At 41.2% G+C, this 23,730-nt stretch overlaps 1 protein-coding gene across 1 annotated transcript in view; it reads left to right on the top strand.

The window, feature by feature from the left end:
- Window positions 1-23,730, top strand: part of DIAPH3 (diaphanous related formin 3) — a 564,474-nt gene that overhangs the window by 501,790 nt on the left and 38,954 nt on the right. The gene's annotated exons all lie outside the window — the stretch shown is intronic.

The following is a 23,730-nucleotide window of genomic DNA, read 5'->3' as shown; positions in this document are numbered from 1 at the left end:
TTCTAACTTACAGAATTGTTCAGGTAAACACAGCAATTGTGTTTCATTCCCCACAGATGGAAAAATTAAGAAGGTGACTTCTATGGTGTGTAAGTTTTAGAACTGTTTCTTCCATGACTACCATGGAGGAAAGCCAGCTCATTAGATTCCAGTATTTTATGGCCATCTCTTATTGAAAAGATTTCAGGTGGCTTGTGCATTTAATGGATGAAAAGTCAAGACTGTGGTTTGTTTTTGAGCTTTCTAACAGCCAGGGGTATGAAAGGAAGCTGAGCTGGTTATAGAGTGACAGAACTTGGGTTGAGCAAGAATGTACTTGGATCTGGGTTCAAGAAAACAAAACCCAGGAAATATGAGTCTAAGGCAATTAAGATTTCATTGACTCTTTATTCCCCGTCATTTGAAATGCCATGAATGGCCCACACTTAGCTCTTTCCCGCTGGTGAAGGTAGGTGTCTCAGACCCCGACAGGGTCAGGCCCTGGTTGCTGCAGAGAAAGACCCCTCCTCGGGTGGGAGGTGCGGAGGTCTTCCCACAGCTGGGACTGCCAGATAAAACAGGACGGCCAGCTCAATCAGATCTACAGGTGAACAATCAGCACTTAATGTCAGTAAGTTTCATAGATAACTTTTAAATATAAATATGTCCCAAATATTGCATAGGTCATTCATCTTAATTCAAGTTTAACTAAGTATCCTCATTTTCCATTTTGTTTTGCTGAATCTGGCAACCTCGCCCACAGTCTGCAGTTAAGCCTCACTGACTGTACTAGGGGACTGTCCTTTTATTATGGAAACTGGAGGAACAGTGTCAGCAACTCATCATCTTCTTTTTCCTTCTAAGTTTGAGAGATTGATAGGATAGACCATGATTTTCAGGCAAAGATAGACTTGAAAGAATCTCTAGACAGTATAATACATCCCCTACCCCCCAAAAGAAACTTTTTTCAAGAGACTTGAATATTTCATGTAAGTTATGGATTGGTGGGAAAAGAAGCCCCCTCCAGCCGCCCCCCCCCCCACACACACACACACCCACACACATACACAGTATAGTTAAATTAAGCTTCCAATTGAAATAGCCAGTGATATAGCATTGTATGGTAAGTCAAATGGCTGCATCGCAGGAGTGGATGTAGCTATCTCAGAACTGCATTGCCTGCAGGAACTAATGGGGGCCTGCAGCTGCCAGGACCCAGTCCCAGAAAGTAGAGTCTCTCAGACTTTGAGAAGCTTAGTTCTTACTGTACTTACTGTTTTTTTATACTTGGGTACTTTTATACTTGGGTTCTTTTAAGTCTCGGGTACTATTCTGGAAGTACTTATACTAACAATCTGGAAACTTTGAGTCAAGGGAATATTTTAAACATTGTCCTTTCCTGGTCCTTGAACAGGTCTCAGTGTCACCAACACTGATCTGCATTGTGAGTGAGGGAAAGCAGAGTTTAGCGGCCAGTCATCCCTGAGCATTGTTTTGGAGCGTGCAGTTCCCTGCAGACTTAGACCCTGCACTGTCCTTATTCTCCATTACAAATTTGAGAGCCATTTATTGCAAAGGGTATGTTTGCATGGGCATCCATATAGGTCAGGGTTTAGCTGCAAACACCAGAATCAAGTTTAAGCAGAAGGGTATTTATAACGTGGGTTACAGTATTATGCGGAGGACAGAAGAAACTATCTAGATTGAACTCCCATGAGCACCATCGGAAACCATGACGCAGGCCAGCGCGGCTCTTGTTCTCTCCTCTGTGGTACAGAAACTGCCTGCTGGATGGGGAAGCTTCTGCTTCAGCTGCCACTGCCTGAGAGGAAGGCCCTGTGATCAGGCAGCTGCCGCCATCACTGCCGCCACAGGACTGGGCATGCCAGTTACGGTCTACGCCCACATAACAGGCACCCTCCTCCTGCCTCCCAGCACCCACAAAGCTAGTGACCAGATAGTGGGAACTCTGCTCATGGTATAAGAGAAAGCCAAATGCTTCCAAAGTCACTCTTGTGAGCAAAACCAGCAGAAAACAGGGTCTCTATTTCACACCCAACTCCCTAACCGTGAGCAATTTAGTGACTGGCCAGATCAAATCATATCTAAATTATAAGAAGGTTTTGACATTTAGCTTTCCAGCCAGTGCAGTTCTCTAGTAGATGTTTCAAGTGGATGCTGACTGTCAGTCCACTATTACCAGGACACACAATCTGATTTACAAGTACTAGTCACATCTTGTTAATTCTTCTGCCCCATACAAAATGGAAAAATCAACAAAAAGTATGTCATAAATATCTCAGATGCCTTCTGGAAAATATTTCTGAGCACCTTCTTTAAGTTAGATGATTATTATTTCCATCTATAAAGTCATACAATTTTTGAGCAATGGCAAGACTTTTTTTTCTGGTCTTGAATTCCTAAGGGCCTTGAACACAGACATTTTGACAGGTATAAGTAGATGTCTTATGGACATTGTTTTAACAAGTTTTTAGCAAATGTAAAAGCTATTTATATAGTTGTATCTTTTGCCAAAGGAGGTTTTGCCTTGATTTTGCTGTCAAGTGGAAACCAGCTCCTGAAAGGGTACAGGTAGCCAGTACCATTTTGGCCATTCCTTTTTTTTTTTTTTTTTAATTAATCTTTATTGTTGAAAGTATTAAGGATGACCACCCCCCACCCCCCCGCATTGACCTCCTCTACGCCCCTCAGGCCTTCACCACACTATTGTCTATGTCCATGGGTTATGCATATATGCATAAAAGTTCTTTGGTTAATATCTTCCCACCGCCCACCCCCCTTCCCTCTGAAATTGACAGTCTGTTACATGTTTCAGTGTCTCTGGATCTATATTTGTTGTTAGTTTATTTTGTTCATTATATTCCACATATAAGTGAGACCATGTGATATTTGTCTTTCTCTGTCATATTTCACTTAGCATAATACTTTCCAGGTCCCTTCAGGCTATCTCAAAGGGTAAAAGATCCTTCTTTTTTGCAGCTACATAGTATTCCATTGTATAAATGTACCACAGCTTTTTTATCTGTTCATCTACTGATGGGCACTTGGGCTGTTTCCAGATCTTAGCTATTGTAAATAATGCTGCTATGACCATGGGGGTGCATATTTTCTTTCTGATTGGTGTTTCAGGATTCTTAGGATATATTCCAAGAAATGGGACCACTGGGTCAAATGAAAGTTCCATTTTTAATTTTTTGAGGAAACTCCACACTGTTTTTCATAGTGACTGCACCAGTCTGCATTCCCACAATCAGTGCACGAGGGTTCCTTTTTCTCTACATGCTCCCTAGTACTTGTCTGTTGATTTGTTGATGGTAGCCATTCTGGCAGTGTGAGATAATACCTCATTGTTTTAACTTGCATCTCTTTGACTATAATTTTTTCATATGTTTTTGGCCATCTGTATGTCCTCTTTTTTTTTTTAATCTTTAATGTTGAAAATATTACATATGTCTCCATTGACCCCTTCTAGCTAACCCCTGCCCCAGGCCTTACTACACTGTTGTCTGTGTCCATGTTTATGTTCTCTGGCCATTACTTTGATAGTATCTTTTTAGGTCCTTTGCCCATTTTTTAATTGCATTGCTTATCTTCCTTTTGCTAAGTTGTATGAGTTCTTTATATATTTTGGAAATTAACCCCTTATCAGATGTTTATAAGATGTTTATAATCGGCAAATATGTTCTCCCATACAGTGGGATCCATTTTCATTTTGTTGGTGGTTTCTTTTGCTGTGCAGAAGTTTTTCATATTTATGTTACCTCATTTCAGAAAACCACATGACACTGAAAAAAGAAATAGAGGAAGATAAAAACAAATAGAAGACCATGCCATGTTCATGGATTGGAAAAATGAACATCGTTAAAATGTCCATACCACCCAAGGCAATCTATAGATTCAATGCAATCCCTATTAAAATATCAATGGCATATTTCACAGATCTAGAACAAATTCTCTAAAAATTTATATGGAACCAAATAGCCTCAGCAACGTTGAGAAAGAAGAACAAAGTAGGAGGGGTCACAATACCAAACATCAAGTTATACTACAAAGCCATTATAATAAAAACAGCCTGGTACTAGCACAAGAACAGGCACATAGATCAATGGAACAGACCAGAGAACCCAGAAATCGACCCAAGCCATTACACTCAATATTTGACAGAGGAGGCAAAACCATACAATGGAGTAAAAACAGTCTCTTTAATAAATGGTCTCGGGAAAATTGGACAGATACATGCAAAAATGAAACTAGACCACCAACTTATACCATACCCAAGAATAAACTCAAAATGGATAAAAGACTTAAATGTAAGTTGTGAACCCTTAAAAATCATGGAAGAAACCATAGGCAGCAAAATCTCAGACATCTCTCATAGCAATATGTTTGCTGATACATTTCCTAGGGCAATGGAAACAAAAGAAAAAATAAACAAATGGGACTACATCAAAATAAAAGGCTCTAGCCATTACTTTGATGGTGCTCAGAAACTGGTTTCTGATCCACCTTGATTGGTTCTGCTTTCCAAGTAACCTGATGGGACTAGAATTTCTTCCCTCTTTCACCTGCTGTTATGGCTTAATTAATGCAATTGGGGCATGCTCAAATCACCAAAGTTTGTTTGTTTGTTTTTTCTTTATGGTACAGCCATCTTTCATTGCCATTTTGTCAGAGTGGTGCAAAGTGAAAGGTTTATAAGGTAATGGTGAGAGGCAAATAGGGTAGAATTAGTGATAGAACAGACATATTTGTAGGGCTATTACACACATTTGGTTTATCTTGATACTTTCATTTTATAGGAAACTCACATCATCAAATCATCTCTAGTTCTTACACAAATGTGGAAATGTTGACAAATAACTTTAAAAGACACATGAGTTAACAGCTTGAGTACTGAACTGTGTTTCACCCTTTTATGTTACTTGAGGAGCCATAGTTGCATAAAAGTCACAGTGCAATAAATGCAATAAAAATCATCTTTATCAAAATAACATTTGTTACCAGACATGAAAAATGAAACTGACAAATTAAGTTACACATTCCTATCAATCTTTTAAAAGTTTCATGGATGTGCTCAGAAAAAAAAAAAAGTCCTTACATACTTGCAAATTCCATTTCAGCTATTCTAATTATATTTTCATATATGCTAGTTATAATTATTAACAGTCCCTTTTGGGAAGATGAATGATTTTTTCAATAGAACAAACACAACAAAAAAAGATGTGTCATAATATAAATGTCAAATTTTTCTGTATGAAAATTTAGCCAAGTGCACATTTAGTAAGTTGTATTATTTTGGATAGCTTTAATAAATTAAAATATTAGAAAAATAAAATTAATGGGAATTAAGGCAAAGTTTCTACTCTAATAGCAGTTTGATGCCCCACATAAATACCTTTTTAATTTTCACTTGAGATTATTATGTCAGTCAGTGAATTCTTGCATAGCATAGGAAAATGAGTTATTGGGGTAGATAAATAAATGGGCTTATAAAGTTTGCTTACTAGCTTAAATAACTACCAATAACTGTGTTTTCCTAAGCTTCTACTCAAAGAATATAATCTTGTCCCTCTGTGTTTGCCTAAAATCTTCCTGACACATTTAGATTTATAGATAGCTGTCAGGTACATACAGAGGCGATCACTTGCAATGGTGATGAACTTTATGGCATTTTATTTGTTCAACCAGCATTTTCGAGCACCAGCTACATGCAGAATCCCAGCCTAGCTGCTCTCGTTACAAAGGTGAACACAGGTTCCTGTCTTGATGTACTTCAAAGCTTTGCAGAAGAAATCATGAGTTTTATATCACATTGCCCATATCTATTAAACTACTTACAGGTTTTTATAAACTTTTTTGTAGAATAAATGTAAATGTTTTCAAAAATAATAACAATTTCCAGTGATTCAGACATGGTATTTTATTATTTTTTAGTATTTTTAAATTAACTTTAATTTTGACTAAGTAATAATTTCACATGACTCAAATTGAGACTATATTTGATCTTAGCCAACAGGCCAAGAAGCAATCACATGGCTCAAATTGAGATTTTCAAAAGAAAATACAATGAAAAATCTCTGTCTTCTCCATATTCTCCAAATAGCCAGTTATTCCTCCCCAGGGGGTTGGGGTGGAGAAAGCATATTGGTTAGGATTAAATTCACGTGCATATAAGAGAAAATTTGGTCAGCTGAACGGTGCTCCAGCTGTGGGAGCACACTGACCACCAGGGGGCAGCTCCTGCATTGAGTGTCTGCCCCCTGGTGGTCAGTGCACGTCATAGCCAATGGTCGACCAGTTGCTTAAGGTAATATATATATATACTAGTGACCCAGTGCACAAAATTCATGCACATTAAAAGGGGATTGATTAGAGGAAATAATTTAATATTGCTATTTGCCCTTTCTCTATAATAGAAGTGTCAGAGATAAAAGAAAATTAGTAAAATGTATATGAAAACCTTCCTCCTGTCAGAGTCTGGGGCACACCACGGGACCCAGAGTCAAGTCCCCACCCACCCACATGCACCTCAAAATCACGTGAGACCCAGACCCAGCCGCCCCCTCCCCCATTGTGCTAGATGCAGACCCGGCCAGTCCCACCCTTGTCAAGCCCTGCCTGGCAGGGGGCGTAGCCTTAGGTTCCCTGGCCCTGTGCCAGGATAGGGGGCGTGGCCTGAGGTCCCCCAGCCCAGACTGGGGCAGGGGGCATGCCTTGAGGTCCCCCATCAAGCCCTACCAGGCGGGGGCATGGCCTCAGGTCCCCTGGCCTGGCACTGGGGCTGGGGGTGCAGCCTGATGTCCCCTGTCAAGCCCTGCCGGCTGGGGGACATGGCCTGAGATCCCTTGTCAAGCCCCACTGGGTGGAGGGCATGGCCTGAGGTCCCCTGTGAAGCCTCACGGGGGCGGGGGAGGGCGTAGGCTCAGGTCCCTGCTGATTGCTCATTAAGGCTCCTTATGGAAACTTGGCCTCAGCTGTGGGTGCAGACATCTTAGTGATGGAGTGATGGTCAATTAGCATATTCCCTCTTTATTAGATAGGATGTATTTGACAGCAGTTTGTTCTCGTTCACATTGACTGTAGATTTTTTAAGGTGGTAGCAGGTACATAGATAACCACCATATAGAGCTCATTTGGTGAATCTTCATCTCATTGCATTTTCTGGGCAACCACACATGGATATAGTATTGGGCATCCCTATTCCTTTGGTCCAGACAGCTTTGTTGAGCCTGGTGTCAGTGTGCACATCTGGAATTTCCATCTCCTTCATGGTAACTCTTTAATCTCTCTAAGTGTCTGAGGGGCATGAAGCTCACTTCTTGAAGCCCTCTCCAAAGATGTATTTGTGAGTGTTAATGCTTTGTTCTCTGTCCCCACCTCATTGGTGGCATCCATTCTTCTCACCACCCTTCTTTGTTGGAGCCATTCTGGCGGGCCCAGGTTGGAAAGAATGAATAGGCGGATGTGTCTCCTTCTGTCCTTATACTTACCATCTTTATCCTTTAGCCTCTAATCTCAAGGCTGCCTGTTGGTCCATTTGGCTACTCAAGCACCATTTGTCATTTCCAGGGAGAAGAAAAACTCAATGTGAGCTGAAAGGCATGGCTCTATAAAGAAATTTTCCCAACACCAGGAAGAGGATATATAGACAGATATTAGACTTTACCTTTTGAATTTGGAAACTTGCTTATGGTGATCTCCTTTCTGCCTGGTATCATCTTAACAGGCATATCACATTAAGCTCATTTGTTAAGCACTTCACATTTAGTAGCTATGAGTAGGATGAGGTTGTCTGTTTTATTTAGGCCAGTAGTAACACTTTGGTATTTACAATTTGTAATGCTTCTGCTTGAATAAAACACTATTACTGTTTCTGAAAATTTGAAAGGATTGTCAGTTGCTATTTTATTTTCTTCTTGAGCTATTTAAATATATTTCAGAACAAAAAGGAACTTAGCTTTGCAATTATAAGGATGCCCCATAGTACTTCTCAAAAGGTTTAGGACATTATTAGGGTGGTTTATGTTTTGTGATACTCTTTTTAAAGGGAGGAAAGTTCGAGTGAGTTTTTTTCCTCGCCACGGGCAGCATGGTGTCAAGAAGGTGACCAATAGCATAACCTTGGCCTTTAAGTCTACTTCCTCACTGTAAAACTGGAATAATAATTCCAATCTTGAGAAGCCGTTATGAGTCTGAAAATGAATTTATATAAAAGGACTTGGCTTAGTGCCTGGTATATACTATTGATTTTTCTTTTTATTGCTAAAAATCCATGTCCTGTGTTTAGTGCTCCGTGGAGGTAATTAGAGATAAAAAGTTCACTATGATTAGTGACATACAGGACTGTTTATTTTAATAAATGTCTTGAGGTTTACATGAATGACTGGGTTTCATGTCTATCTAGTAAGGACCTTCAAAGCTCAAAATTATACCTGCCAGTAATATGTTTCCTGTCTCCTCTAAGCTGATGCCATATCCAGAAGGATTTTATCTTCATAACTTTTTTAAGAACCCTCAAAAATATAATGCTATAGAACAAAGGCATTAAACAAATATTTGATCACCTACCATGTTTGGGGAACTTTGCTGAGCAGATAATGTGTGTCTTCTTGAGGTAAATTCTTTGAGGGAAGAGAAAATGATATGCTGTCATTAACATCTAGATAACAGATGATTTATATAATAAACTAGTGGCCTGGTGCATGGATTCATGCACATTGAAAGGGAATCTGGTGTGGGTGAACCAGATTCAGGGCCAGTAGGGCCCCATCAGAAAGCTAAGCCATGGCCGATTCTGCGAGGAATCGAGCTCCCTCCTCCCTCCTCTCTGAGTCTGGGTGCAGGTGAACCAGATTTGGGGCTGACAGGGCCCCAGAAGCAACATAACCTACCAGTCGGAACGTCTGCCCCCTGGTGGTCATTGCAAATCATAGCTACCGGTCAAATAGTCGAATGGTCATTTAGGCTTTTATATATATAGATAGTAAATGTTGGATGAATGGAAGAAAGGAAGATAGCCATAGGCCGCATGTAGATAGATAAAGGGGGGGAAATTGGGTCTATTCTACTATAATAAGCAAAAACTGATTTCAGTATTGCCCCTCGTCATTTGTCTCCCTGCGTCCTTATTGTATTTGGGGAAGGAGGAGTTGATTGGAGTTTTTATTTTTATTTTTATTTTGAATGCATAGACTACTTATTTTTGTTCACCAAAACAATTTTCTTATAAAATTGGGCTGTATATTACATACTAGAAAATGGAATTGTATGTTCTTCCTATTCCCAGCAGGCTTCCCGAGGTCCCCAGTAAGCCACCTCAAAAAGTCAAAAAAAAAGTTGATTTCTTGATAAGTGAGATAGTATACCTCTTATTTTAGGCACTTCAATAAATAATCTGTTGCTTGAAGTTGGAGAATCCTAACTTCAGTGAGTGAGGATGTGGTATTTTATTAGAGAAAGAAGGACAAGGAAAAGTAAATATTGAAAAAACTGTTTCAGCCCTGGCTGGTGTGGCTCAGTTGGTTGGAGTGTCATCCATACACCAAAAGGTGGTGGGTTCAATTCCTGGTCAAGACACACCCAGGTTGTGGGTTTGATACCCCCATCAGTGCATGTGGAGAAGTAACAAATCAATGTCTCTCTCTTCCTCTCCTCCTCTCTCTCTCTCTCTCTCTCTCTCTCTCTCTCTCTCTCTCTCTCTCTCTCTCTCTCTCAATATCAATTAAAAAAGGTTTCAGATCTTAAAATGTGTTTTCTTCTAAGTAAAACTTATTTTCTGTTTTTATTCAAGGTACAACAATGTCATCAAAGATTGGACTCTATAACCTTCCTGTTTGCTCTCTGTGACTGTTGTTCTTGGGCTCATTGACTCACAAAAGATAACTAGCATCACATCCACACACAGCCATGTCCAAAGGCATCTGGGTCTGGGGATGAGGTCTCTTCTCTTGAGTCTGTGTTTGCAGGAAGGGAAATCTTTTTTTAATATATTTTTATTGGTTTAGACAGAAAAGTGGGGAGAGAGAGAGAGAGAAAGAGAGAGAGGGAGGAGAGGGAGGGAGGAAGAGGAGAGAGGGAGAGAGAGAGAGAGAGGGAGAGGGGAAGGGAGACAGAAACATCAATGATGAGAGAGAATCATTGATCGGCTACCTCCTGCACGACCCCTACTGGGAATCAAGCCCACAAGCCAGGCATGTGCCCTTGACCGGAATCAAACGCAGGACCCTTCAGTCCACAGGCCGATGCTCTATCCACTGAGCCAAACCAGGTAGGGTGGGAAATCTTTTTCGGAAGTCTTTTAACAGACTTTTTAAAGACTTAGTGGCTAAAACTAGGTTACATGACCATTTGGACGTCTGTCTTCACCATCAAAAAAGTCTCTCACCTATAGCATTCTAACAGCTCCCCAATGGCTCGTCCTTCTTCAAGGCTTAACCCACTTTAGTGCATCCACTGCCACCAAGTTTTTCTACCCAAAACACAGAACTGATCAGATCGTTCCACTGCTTAAAGATTATTAGGGACTTCTCTTTTCATACAACATGGAGTCTACTCCCCACCTCTTCCCCATCCCAGATCCTTCTCTACAGTACATGCACAATGTCAGTCCTCAGGAGGTGGGCTGGATTCTAGTTGGCTGTTAGTTTGTTTTGAAAGAGAGAGAGAGAGAGAGAGAGAGAGAGAGAGAGAGAGAGAGAGAGAGAGATCAGTAGCCTCCCATATGCGCTTCAACGGGGGACTGAATTCTGCAACCTGAGTGTGTGCCCTGACCTGGAATCAAACCTGTCACATTCTGGTGTACAGGACAACGCTCCAACCAATGGAGCCATGCTGGCCAGGGCTGGATTATACCTCTATAAATTTGTAAATGCATTTCAGATCGTATATTGAGGTTTTCTTCAGTTTAAAAAAATCTTCAAGTTACTGCAGGTGATGTGTTATGTGAAGAAATAGCAGTATTTATTAAGCAAATATTTATTGCACATTTATGGGTGAGGCACTGTACTTGGAGTGTGGGATTAAAAAACAAACTAACACAGTATTGTCTTCAAGGAGCCTATAGTCTAAAAACAGACTTTTTATGAACAAGTAATTGTTAATTGTGGTAAGTAATTGTTAATTGTGGTAAGTTTTAAGAAAATAGTGACAAAAGACCCAGTCACAACAGGACCAATCTTACTCTGAAGGTGAGTTTCCCGAAAGAAGTGATGTTTTAAGTAAGAGCTGAATAAATGCAAGCGAGGTGCAGAAGCAGTGTATGGGAGCCAGCTCTGTGGAGAATGGATTAGGAGAGGCAAGGCTAGAGTGGGTACAGACCAGTTATGAGGAAATTGCAGTGATCATCCTGTTGGCTTGGGCCAGAACTGAAGCAGGGAGGATAGACAACCTAGAACATGGTAAAGGATTGCACGTGGGGAATAAATATATGACTTTGAAGATATTGACTTGAGCAATTGGTTGAGACTGTTGTTTCCGGAGAAAAGGATCACTGCTTGATTAGAGAAAGAGGAGCCAGAAAAGGTTTGAAAGAGCATGTCAGCATCAGCCACTTGGAGAACTAGAACGCTGTTCAGACTTTGCCATTGCCCCAAGGGTGCTGTGCCAGTCTTCCTTGTTGTATTTGGGGGAGGGGGAGTTGATTGGAGTTTTTATTTTTATTTTGGATGCATAGACTACTTATTTGTGTTCCTTTGTCTGTCACTACCTGCTTCTATTGTAATTACCAGCAGATACAGTGCTTTTACCATTTTGGCTTGTGTTTACACTGGTTTTCTTGACCCAGTAGTTCTAACCCATTGCCTTCTCTCTCATCATTGATATTAGTGTTTCTTTAATATTTGTCCTCTTCTCTATATGTTTCATTGTCCCACAAGAGGAATTTACAAGGTGACTTAAATAAATCAGTTATAGGAGGTCTCACAGGGCAGCATCTCTTGACAGTTGTCCAGTGAGGTGTCACCATTACCATATGACCCCAAAATATGGCAACTTTTACTTAATCCATTTATTCAACACAATTTTTTAGCATTAACTCTGTGCCAAATGATACACTAGACCATGGAAAGAAAACATGCCTTGTAGTTAATAAAACTTAGATCTAAATTCTGGCTTTTTCATTGATCAAATATACACACACTAGAGGCCCAGCGCATGAAATCGTGCGCGGGTAGGGTTCCTAGGCCTAGCCTGAGATCAGGGCCATCTTCTGCCCGTCCACTAGTCCCCAGTCCCACCCCGCTGCCGACACCCATCCCGGTTCCCCGTTCGCCATCTAGCGATCTATCAGAGCCTGCGGGCCAGGGGGAGGGACCAAGCATTCAGTCCTGCCCCGCTGCCACCCACCCCATTCCCTGTGGTTCCCTGTTGGCCATCCAGCGATCGAAGCCTGCGGGCTCGGGGGAGGGACCAAGAGGTGGTCAATGCACCTCATAGCAACTGGTCGATCGGTCGTTCCATTTGTTACACCATTATAGTTGCTGGCCTTTTATTATATAGGACTAGTGGCCCAGTGCATGAAATTCATGCATGGGGTGGGGGGTGTCCCTCAGCCCCACCTGCACCCTCTCCAATCTGGGACCCCTCGGGGGAATGTCTGACTGCCGGTTTAGGATTGGGCCTAAACCGGCAGTTGGACATGCCTCTCGCAATCCAGGACCGCTGGCTCCTAACCGCTCACCTGACTGCCTGCCTGATCGCCCCTAACCACTCTGCCTTCCGGCCTGATCTCCTCCAAATGCCCCCCCACCAGCCTGCTCACTCCCAGCCTGATTGCCCCCCAACTGCCCCCCCGCCGGCCTGATCGCCCCCAACTGCCCCCCCACCCCCCCCCGCCGGCCTGATCGCCCCTAACCACCTCTGCCTCAGCCCTGCCACCATGACTTTGTCTGGAAGGATGTCAGGAAGGTCTCCCAGTCTAATTAGCATATTACCCTTTTATTAGTATAGATAGGTCAAAAACGATTAACTTCTCTATGCCTGGATTTCCTCTTCTATTAAATAGATGCAACATATCTCGAGTTGTTCTGAGGATTAAATGAAAGGAATCAGTGTATTCATATTTATAATTAGTGGTGGTGATGAGAGGGCTAGTGGTGGTTATGGTGGTGGCTGTAAGAGCAATAGAAGGAATCACTGAGGCAATGGGAAGAGTGTGGTGGGAATGGTAGAGTTTTGATCTTGTCAGTTGTAGGGGTGGTGATAGTAGGTTTATATGCACACAAAAACTGCCCATGGCTGTTTTGCTCAGAAAGGCTGTGGATAAGAAGCACTCACTTCAAGGACTGTCCAATACAAAGGAGTTTTTAAATTTAGCTGGACTCTATTATTGGGAAACAAATCACTTAAACTTGGACCTTCAAAAGTATATTTTATGAGTTCAACATGAATTACTTTCACAGTTCAAGAACACTGACAAAGTGACTTAAAAGTGTACAACAATTATCTAACTATTTCAGAGAGTCAATTTGGGGGTGGAAAGTCTGTATTAAAATGTAGAGAACAATGCTCACTTGCATGGACTTTAAAGAGCTAGCTGAGTGCTCGCTTCTTGGCCAGTGAGCATTATCATCATTCAATTACATCCTCTGAGCTTTTTTTGTCTTTTTGACAGAACAGACTGATTTCAAAGTATAGCTTTGTTCTCTGTAATACTAGTAAACTGTGTTGTTTTAAAACTTTCAGGCAGAATTCAGAGCTTAGTGAATATTCTCTTTGTTTTAATTATTTTTGTTACTTGTTCATTTGAATAGCTTTGGTGAAAAAAATGTCTTAGAAATAAAGAGGAGGTAGTAAACAAGTTCGAGAAATTGAATATAATGGTATATTGAATAGAAAAGCTAGCATTTGTTAAGCCCTTGGTTTATAGATTGCACACTATGCTAAGATATTTAGATATATTACCTCACTCAGTAATCACAAGATGGGAGCCAGTATTATCTTCATTTTACAGATAAACTAAAACTCAGAAGAGGTAGAGCCAGCATTCACAGCACCCATTTTAACCACATTTTTAATTGAGCAAGATCTCTATTACGTCTTTCTTAATTGTTTAGCAATAATTGGAGAAGTAACAATTAAGTTCAAAATCAATGGAAGTTGTATTCTATGCATTTTTGAGATTTGAATCATCATCTTATTAAGATCCCTAATCTCCTTCCATATTTTAAATTGCATGCCTTTTTCACATTTCAATTTGATTAGCATTTGTTGTCAATTTTTAACTACCTTTAAATGTAGAAAGTACAATTGAAATAACAATAACTGTGTTCCTTTACCTGAAGTCTGTTATAAAAGGTTTTCAGATTTACCATGGTGTCTTTTCAATACATTTTTTCTCCCTTAACTGTCATCAATCTGTTACTTTTCAAAAAGACCAACTTAATAAAAGTAAATCATGTTAAACTAGTGAGTCTATAAAATTATAGGCTCACTTAGAAATTAAAGATATTCATTAAAAATATGAAAGAGTATAAAAGATATATGCCCATTTAAAAACTTTTTTACAGGTATTGTTTGGTTTCACATGAGTATGTTCATTTATTCATAGATTTTAATGAATTTTTATGTGCCTGAATATATATACTATATAGAATATACTAGAGGCCCAGTGCATGATTAAATCATGCACATGTAGGGTCCCCTAGGCCTAACCTGCCATCCTGGTGCCGGAGCGGACAGGCACCCAGCTCCCACGCTTTCGCTTTCGATCGTGGGGGAGCTGGGTGCCTGTCCGCTGGTGCTGGAGCGGACAGGCATCCAGCTCCCCCGTTTTTGATGGTCTGCAGTGGGACATGGGCTCGCTGCCCCAGAGGCCCCTTCTATACCGCAGCACAGCCATGGCGCAGATGCTGAGCTCGCGCTGCCGCTGGCGACGTGAGCTCAGCGTCCTGCTGGCCCAATCAGCCATCCCAGCCACCCCGAGTCCCGCCCCCCTGCGCCTCCTGGCCAATTGTGGGCATAGCGAAGGTACGGTCAATTTGCATATCTGTCTATTATTAGGTAGGATGGTTATGGGAGATCAGATGATTTTTAAGTTTCTCTTTTTTATATCCTTCATACCTAGTAATTAAGAAAAATCATACATGTCAATAAAGGTGTTTTGAATAAATGCAGTTTTAACTAGTCTTTTGTTTTAATCCCGAAGAAGTGCAGTGTGTTTTGTTGTTGTTGTTGTTGTTGTTTTGTTTTTTTTTGGAGGGGGGTGTGTTTAATAATTCATCTTATCTAAAACTAGAAGCCCGGTGCACGAAATTCGTGCATGGCGGGGGTTGTCCCTCAGCCCAGCCTGTACCCTCTCCAATCTGGGACTCCTGGAGGGATGTCCGACTGCCCGTTTAGGCCCGATCCCCACTAGGATCAGGCCTAAACGGGCAGTTGGACATCCCTCTCACAATCCAGGACTGCTGGCTCCCAACTGCTTGCCTGCCTGCCTGCCTTCCTGATTGCCCCTAACCGCTTCTGCCTGCCAGCCTGATCACCCCCTAACCACTCCCCTGCCAGCCTGATTGATGCCTAACTGCTCCCCTGCCAGCCTGTTTTCCCCCAACTTCCCTCCTCTGCCAGCCTGGTCACCCCTAACTGCCCTCTCCTGCAGGGTTGATCACCTCCAACTGCCCTCCCTTGCAAGCCTGGTCCCTCACAACTGCCCTCCCTTGTAAGCCTGGTCCCTCTCAACTTCCCTCCCTTGCAGGACTGGTCCCTCACAACTGTCCTCCCTTGCAGGCCGGGTGCCTCCCAACTGCCCTCTCCTGCTGGCCATCTTGTAGTGGCCATCTTGTGTCCACATGGGGGCAGGATCTTTGACCACATGGGGGCAGACATATTGTGTATTGGAGTGATGGTCAATCTGCATATTACTCTTTTATTAGATAGGATAGAGGCCTGGTGCACAGGTGGGGGCCAGCTGGTTTGCCCTGAAGGGTGTCCCGGATCAGGGTGGGGTTCCCTTGGGGCGTGGGGTGGCCTGAGCGAGGGGCCTGTGGTGGTTTTCAGGCCGGCCACGCCCCCTGGCAACCCAAGTGGCGGCCCTGGTATCTGGAATTTATTTACCTTCTACAATTGAAACTTTGTAGCCTTAAGCAGGTGAGCCCAGCCAGGGTGTGCAGAAAGCTTTGCTTCCCCTGTTGCCGCCAGCAACCCTGGCCTGCTCTCTCAAGCTCCATTCTGCCGCCATTTGTTTGAATTTGTTTACCTTCTATAATTGAAGCTTTGTAGCTTGAGTGGAGGCTTAGGCCTGCAACTGCTATTGGAAAGCTTGGCTTGCTCTGTTACCTGGGAAACCTTGCTCTCTGTGGCTGTAGCCATCTTGGTTTGGGTTAATTTGCATACTCGCTCTGATTGGCTGGTGGGCGTGGCTTATGTAGCGGAGTGGTGGTTAATTTGCATATTACCATTTTATTAGAGAGGATATTCAGAAAATACATTCCAGAAACAGGTCAGAGATATAAATTTTGGAATTATTAGTAGGAAAATTATATTTAAACAAAGACTGGAGTAGATTACTTTGGAAATAAGTGTGAACAGAAAAGAGATAATGTTCAAGGACAGACCCTGGGACTTGCTAACATTTAGGGTCCAGGATGATGAGTAAACATGTTAGAACACTGAGAGGGAACATCAAGCAGCTGGCGTCCTGGAGGCTGAGGAAGGCGCTTTCAGGAAGGACAGTGGCAGCTGTGCCCAGTACTGCTTGAAGGTCAAGGAAGGTGACTACTGAGAAATGACTGTTGGATTTATCAATGTGCAGGTGACGGTGACCTTGAAAAGACACATATTTTGGGTGCAATGGTTAGGACCATTATCTGATTGAAATGGGTTCCAGACAGACTAAGAGAAATTAGAAACTGAGGTTATAGATAACTAGAGGCCTGGTGCATGAATTTATGCATGGGTGGGGTCCAGCCAGCCACGCCCCCGATCGGGGTGGGGTGTGTGTTTGAGGGCAGGGCTGGCTGGGGAGAGGGAACATGGGAGGTTAGCCGGCCCAGTCCCCTGGTCAAACTCCTGGTCGAACTCCCAGTTGAGGGGACAATTTGCATACTAGCCTTTTATTATATAAGATGCTTTCAAGGAAGTTGACTCTAAAGGGAGAGAAATTGATTAGTAGTTTGCGGAAGAATTGGAGTCAAGGAAAAGGGCATTTGTTTGTAAGATGAGAGAACTAGTAGCATGTTTGTTTGCTAAAGAGAACAGTTTAATGACATATGGGAAATTGGTGATATTAGGAAAAGATAGTGGATTGCCAGAGCCTTGTCCTGGAATGAGAGGCTGTGAGATCTGGGGGGCAAGTGAAGGAGCTGACCTGTCAGAGCTTAGACAGCTCATCAGTAGGAACAGGAGGGAAGACAGAGTGCCTGGACCTCACGTAGGTGAAGGATGCCAGTGAAGGGAGTTGGTGGAAGTTCTTGCCTCTGGTTTAGTAATTAATTTTCATTTCTTTTCTTCTAGTTTAAGAATTTTATAAAAAGCTTTTTTTGGACTGTACTTTTGACTTAAACCACCTTCACAGAAATATTAAACCTCAATATGAAATGTATCATCAGCTCTTCTAAGAAATACCAGATTTTCTACTTGAATCCCTTTGAATCCAATTGCTTTAGTATGTTCACCCAATCTTAACTTTCTAAAGCCTTATTCTGCAGTTTTCTTCCTGACACGTGGTGACTGTGAGGAGGTCCATTTTATTCTCTGAGCTTTCACATTTAACTTGAGGAAGCCCTGTTCTCCACATATTTAACCAGTTTCTAAATTAGTTAACCAGGTGCCAGCGCATTGCATTTACTGTACCAAGTAATGATTACTGATTGCTGGTCAATCCATATTTTAATTGCTTTTCCCCTCAAGGTATTGTTCTCTTGGGGGAAATGTTCAACAGTTCAATGTTTGAGACTGGGACCATTTTTAAATGCATTAAAACTTAAACTTGGAGCTTGGAAGAAACACATTTAACTGGCTTTACTACTAGGTTCTAATCACTTCTTTCATGTAATGAATATGACTTCATTTTGTGTTAAAGTCTGTTTTCTCAGACAGGTGGATATAACCGTTTTCCAAAATTATTGCAACAATGACTGATAATATATAATCATAATTACTTCCTTGCATTTATATGTGTGTCAATTCTATTAACTCAAAATATTGCTATAAAAATATGTGTTGTAAATATTAACATATTTTTGTTGGTAGTTTCAGGTTGAAGAAATCAATTTCACTGTCTTTACTGTCTAAAAATGCTAATATAACTAAATTATCAATAGGAGAAGGAAAAAAAGGTGACCTCTCAGGGCTACTTTATTTCTTATTACTAACTGGTCTTTCACAGTTAAATTTTATTTTATTCAGGAATCTAGATAACAAAAGAAATGGCCTCCTAAAGTGGTGGTTTATGGCTTATGGATACTTTTGAGTATTTATCTTGGATCCTCTGAATGTTTGTAAATAAAGATATCACAACATTTTACAAAGTATATTAAGAAATATATTAGACTGACTTAATCACCATTATTTGCAGCCAACTTTTGGTTTTGTAGTTTATATTTTATTTATGTTCTTAATGTTTCTCTTGTCTTTCTTTCCTGTTTGACCTAGTAACTCCTTAACTGAAAATTGGAAAATGTGGCTTTTCCCTTTACTGTTGTTGATTCTTATTTTATGTATTCTTAAGTTTAAGTTTGATTCTGGATTGTAAGCTGTAAAAATATATACATTCATGTATCTTCTTAAGTGGATCACAACAGTATCTGAGGAAAACTTTGGTGCATTATGAACTCCGTTCAGTAATAGGAAACAGAACTGTTTGTTACTAAAGACCTGCCTATTAATGTTAGCACAGGAAAGTGCTGCATTCTAAGCTGTGAAATGCAGGCTTTGTGAAATCTAAATAATTACTTTTGCCATAATTCCCAAGAACTTCTCTGTATTCTTCATATGCTAGTTTTTCTTCAAATCTCACCTTTCAATGGTCATTGTATACTCTGAAAATTACTTTTTTAACCATAGGACTAAAGTAATGAAACAGAACACTGACATACTTATTTCAACAATATTTCACTCAAAAATTTTTCGTTTTCTTGAACTTGCCCTTAGAGCCAGCTTACACACCACACAAGAAATGGAGTCCCGTTGACTTCAGCCTTCCCTCATTGATCGGAATTGATTTTATGAGTTTCTTTTTTAATAAAACATCACTCCAAAGGGCTTCTGATTGTTTTCAAAAATCAAATTTACTTTCAATGGGAATTATTTTATTTTTTGTTTGCAACTTGAAAGCAGAAATGCTGCGGGCCCTGAAGGCAGTTTTAGAAAACAGGGCAGCTCGTCCTGAGCAGTCAGGAGGCGGCAAGGAAGTAAGAGTGTACAGAACTTCCCACAGAAGCTTTTCAAGGGGTTGTTATTAGTTAGGGTCCTCAAATGTTTAAATCTATTGTTGCTCCCTTGTCATGAGGCAGGAAAGTACTTTTTTATCTCTCATTTTTTACTAGTCTAAGTTTTGGGGATAGGGAATATGTTGTATTCATTTTTGAATGCCCAATTCTTAAGATACTATTTAGCACTTAAAAAGGGGCCAGTAAATGGTGGTTAAATATCTATTTCTTAGGTAGACAAATCAGTTTACCTTAAGAACCACTTTTATTTAGGGGTATTTTTCTTACCAAAGCATTGGTTATAAATTTATTTTTTTATTCTTTCCACATTTTTTGAGAACTGAGTATGTAGATATGAAAAAAATAGACAAAACCCTTAGCCTTCCTGAAGGATACTAGTACATTTTACTGAAGAAAGAAGATGATAAACTAAGTCAGTGGTCGGCAAACTCATTAGTCAACAGAACCAAATATCAACAGTACAACAATTGAAATTTCTTTTGAGAGCCAAATTTTTTAAACTTAAACTTCTTCTAACGCCACTTCTTCAAAATAGACTTGCCCAGGCCGTGGTATTTTGTGGAAGAGCCACACTCAAGGGGCCAAAGAGCCGCATGTGGCTTGCGAGCTGCAGTTTGCCGACCACGGAACTAAGTGAATAAGAAGCTGTCAGAGCACGCAGCAGGAGCCCTGCACAAGTTCTGACATGCTGAGTTGTTCTGAGTGGCTGTAAGTCCATGTATTCTTCTAAATTCTCCTTGCGACTATGCCAGGGCTGGTTCTTCTCAAATCCTGCCCACTGTACTGACTGTTGGGAACTTAGTCCAAGTTCTTCCTTTATCCTCTGCTCACTAGTTACAGGTGTTGGGTCCAAGCCCCTCTGCCTGGGGCTGGACCTCCTAGGACGCCGGGTCTTAGACAGAGAAGCCATGAGAGGTTGTGGGTGTATAAGAATGAGTCTTGCCCTAGCCATTTTGGCTCAGTGGATAGAGCGGCGGCCTGTGGACTGAAAGGTCCTGGGTTCGAATCCAGTCAAGGGCACATGCCCGGGTTGCGGGCTTAACCCCCAGTAGGGGGCATGCAGGAGGCAGCTGATCAATGATGCTCTCTCATCATTGATGTTTCTATCTCTCTCCCTCTTCCTTCCTCTCTGAAATCAATAAAAATATATTTAAAAGAAAGAATGAGTCTTGATTGCAGAAGCCAGTGGCCACATAGCCATCAGACAAGAACAGTCCTCACAGCAAAGTCCGTACAGGCAGGCAGCCAGACACCAGCTGGTGAACATATAGCTTTCCCACAAAGCAGCATCAGTCTCTGTACCCACAGCTATTATCTGAGCAGCTGCACTCTGCCTCCTAGACTCACCACCTCACATCGTAGTGGTACCTGAGCTCTCTGGCTCAGCAGCTTGTCCTGTCTCCCCTGCCCTGCTGTTCTCTCTCTCTAGCAGTTATCTTCATACTCCATCCTCAGCTGACTCCAGCAGACTTCTCACTCCAGCCTACTCCAGCCAACTAGCTGGTCAGTAACTTACTTTTATACCAGTTAGACAAAGAAGGCTTTGTGCCAATAGTTACATCAATCATATTGGCTACTGAAGGGCACAGTGTACTGTGTGTCCTTGCACCCGCTCATGGTATCTTGGCCTGATTAGGATTCCCAGGCTCAGAGTCCTTGAACATCCCATTTAGGCACATGCCCAGAGTGGCCTTTGGTCATTCTGGTGTATTGATAACAAGGCCTCTGTGCCCCCACGACCTTGACTATCCGGTTTGACTGGCCTGGTCCCCCAACTGTGGGGCGTGTTCCATGAGAAATAACAAAGCACTCTTGTGCTTCTGGGTTGGGTGGAGCTGGTGGCAGATCGTCATCCCTGCCCACAGTAACTAGAATGCCAGTTAAAACACACAGTCCCCCAAGAGCGGTGGAAACACCAGTCATTCCCAGGAAGTGGCATTTTAGAGAGAAGTCTGTCTGTCACTGATTCCTGCAGCTGCGAGGTGAGCCTGCACCTGTGAGATACACCTGCAGCTGCTAAGACTGGAGGCTGGGGGCTGGCCCCTTACAGAGGGTAGGTAAAACCAGCGAAATTTTGGCAGTCATGTGGGGCTAGAGAGACAGAATGGGAGACTGGCAGGGTCTCAGCACAGAGGCTCTTTCCTCTGTATGGTGTTTCCTGTGTTGTGAAGCTGTGGCTGAGGAGTTGACAAGACTAAAAGTCTAAGCAAAGAACATCTTTTTGAGGAAATAACTTGCCAGGCAATCCTGGGGCAAATCAGAGTAGCCAGACTCTTTCTAGAAGTGCAACTGAGCTCAGGGTCAGCTTAGTACCTGCTAATAAAGGTACTCACTCTTCTTAGGAGAGGAAAGTATGAACCTTCAATATTATCTAAGGCATCCTATGTTTTTGTTTTGTCTTGGTTTTTTGTGTGTGTGTTTTTTTTTAGTATATACATAATGTCCAGATTTCAATAAAACATTTCTAGGCATGTCAAGAGATAGTACATATGAACACACACACACACACATAAGAAATGGATACACAAGACATTAAGAGTTATAGGACAGGAACTTGGAGATTAAAATTTTCAATAAAATAAAGGAAAAGAAAAATAACATAATGAGAAGATGGAGTGTTTTACTGGAGAAATTAGAATTTATAAAAAGAATCAAATGGAAAATTTAGAATTGAAAAATAAAAATATGAAATTAAATTGATAGGTAAAATGTCAATTTAGAAAAACAGAAAATAGGATTGATAAACTGAAAGAATATGTCCAATCAGAAGCACAGAGAGGGGATAAAAAGAAACCAAAAAGTTTAATAGACATGAGATACCTTAAAAGGTTTCTGAGTGCTATCTAGTAGACATATGATGGCAGGACACATAGGGAAGTTAAATATTTGAAATTAAATTTAATAATTTTATTTAACCCAATGTATTCAAAGTCATTAATGTGACAATATTATTTATCAGATACTTTTCTTTCTTCGTATAAAGTCTTTTAAATCATAGTGTGTTTTCCAATTCACCGTATCTCTATTTGGACTCCATTTAAAGTGATCCATAGTCAGGTGGCCATGGCTACCAAATTGGTAGCTCCAATTCACATGTGTTTAATGAAAATCCCAGAAGGAAGAGAGGAAAGGGGACAGAGAATGCTACAGATAGGTAGCAGGGCATGAGGAGGTGCACAGTTATAAATAAAGAAGTGACGGAAGGCCTGACCACAGGGCAGCATTTGAGGATAGACATGAAGGATAGCAGTAAGGTGACGGAAGAAGGTTGAAGACAGAGTCCTGAGGCAGGTGTGTGTGTGTTTTTTTCCATTAAATGTATTGTGGTGATATTTAATAAGATTATATAGGTTTCAAGTGTACATTTCTATGATACATAATCTGTATATTGCATTATGTGCCTATCACCCAAGTCAAATAATCCATCACCATATATTTGGCCCTCTTTAACCTTTCCTACCTCCCTACCTTCCCTCTGGTAACCACCATACTGTTGTCTGTGTCTATGAGTTTCAGTTTCATATCCCACATATGAGTGAAATCATATGGTTCTTAGCTGTTTCTGACTGACTTATTTTGCTTAGCATAATATTCTCGAGGTCCATCCATTTTGTCGCAAATGGCAGTACTTTGACTTTTCTTATGGTTGAGTGGTATTCATTGTATATATGTACCACATCTTCTCTATCCAGTCCTCTATCCAAAGGACACTTTGGTTGTTTCCGTGCCTTGGTTACTGTGAATAATGCTGCAGTGAACATAGGGATGCACATATTCTTGCGAATAAATGTTTTCAAATTTTTCGGGTAAATACCCAGAAGAGGGGTTGCTGGGTCATATGGTAACTCTATTCTTAATTTTTTGAGGAACCTACATACTGTTTTCCATAGTGGCTATACCAGTTTACCTGCCCACCTGCAGAGAATGAAAGTACCTTTTTCTCCACAACCTCTCCAACAGTTGTTATTACTTGTCTTACTGATAATAGCCATTCTAACAGGTTTGAGGTGGTATCTCATTGTAGTTTTATTTGCATTTCCCTAATAGCTAATGAAGTTGGGCATCTTTTCATATACGTGCTGGCCATTTGTACATCTTCTTGGTAAAAGTCCTGTTGAGGTTCTCTGCCCATTTTTTAATTGGATTTCTTGCTTGTCTGGTGTTGGGTTATATGAGTTCTTTATATATTTTGAATACTAACCCCTTGTTCAAGCTGTTGTTTGTAAATTACAGACCAATATCTCTGATGACAACAAAAAACAAAAATCCTAAACAAAATACTTAGCAAATAGAATACAACAGTACATTAAAAAAAATAACACATCACAATCAAATGGGGTTCATTCCA

Source organism: Eptesicus fuscus, chromosome 8 (genome assembly GCF_027574615.1).
Source record: "Eptesicus fuscus isolate TK198812 chromosome 8, DD_ASM_mEF_20220401, whole genome shotgun sequence".
Taxonomy (NCBI): domain Eukaryota; kingdom Metazoa; phylum Chordata; class Mammalia; order Chiroptera; family Vespertilionidae; genus Eptesicus; species Eptesicus fuscus.
The sequence above is the reverse complement of the archived record's forward strand: the minus strand, read 5'-3'. Positions and strand labels throughout refer to the sequence as shown.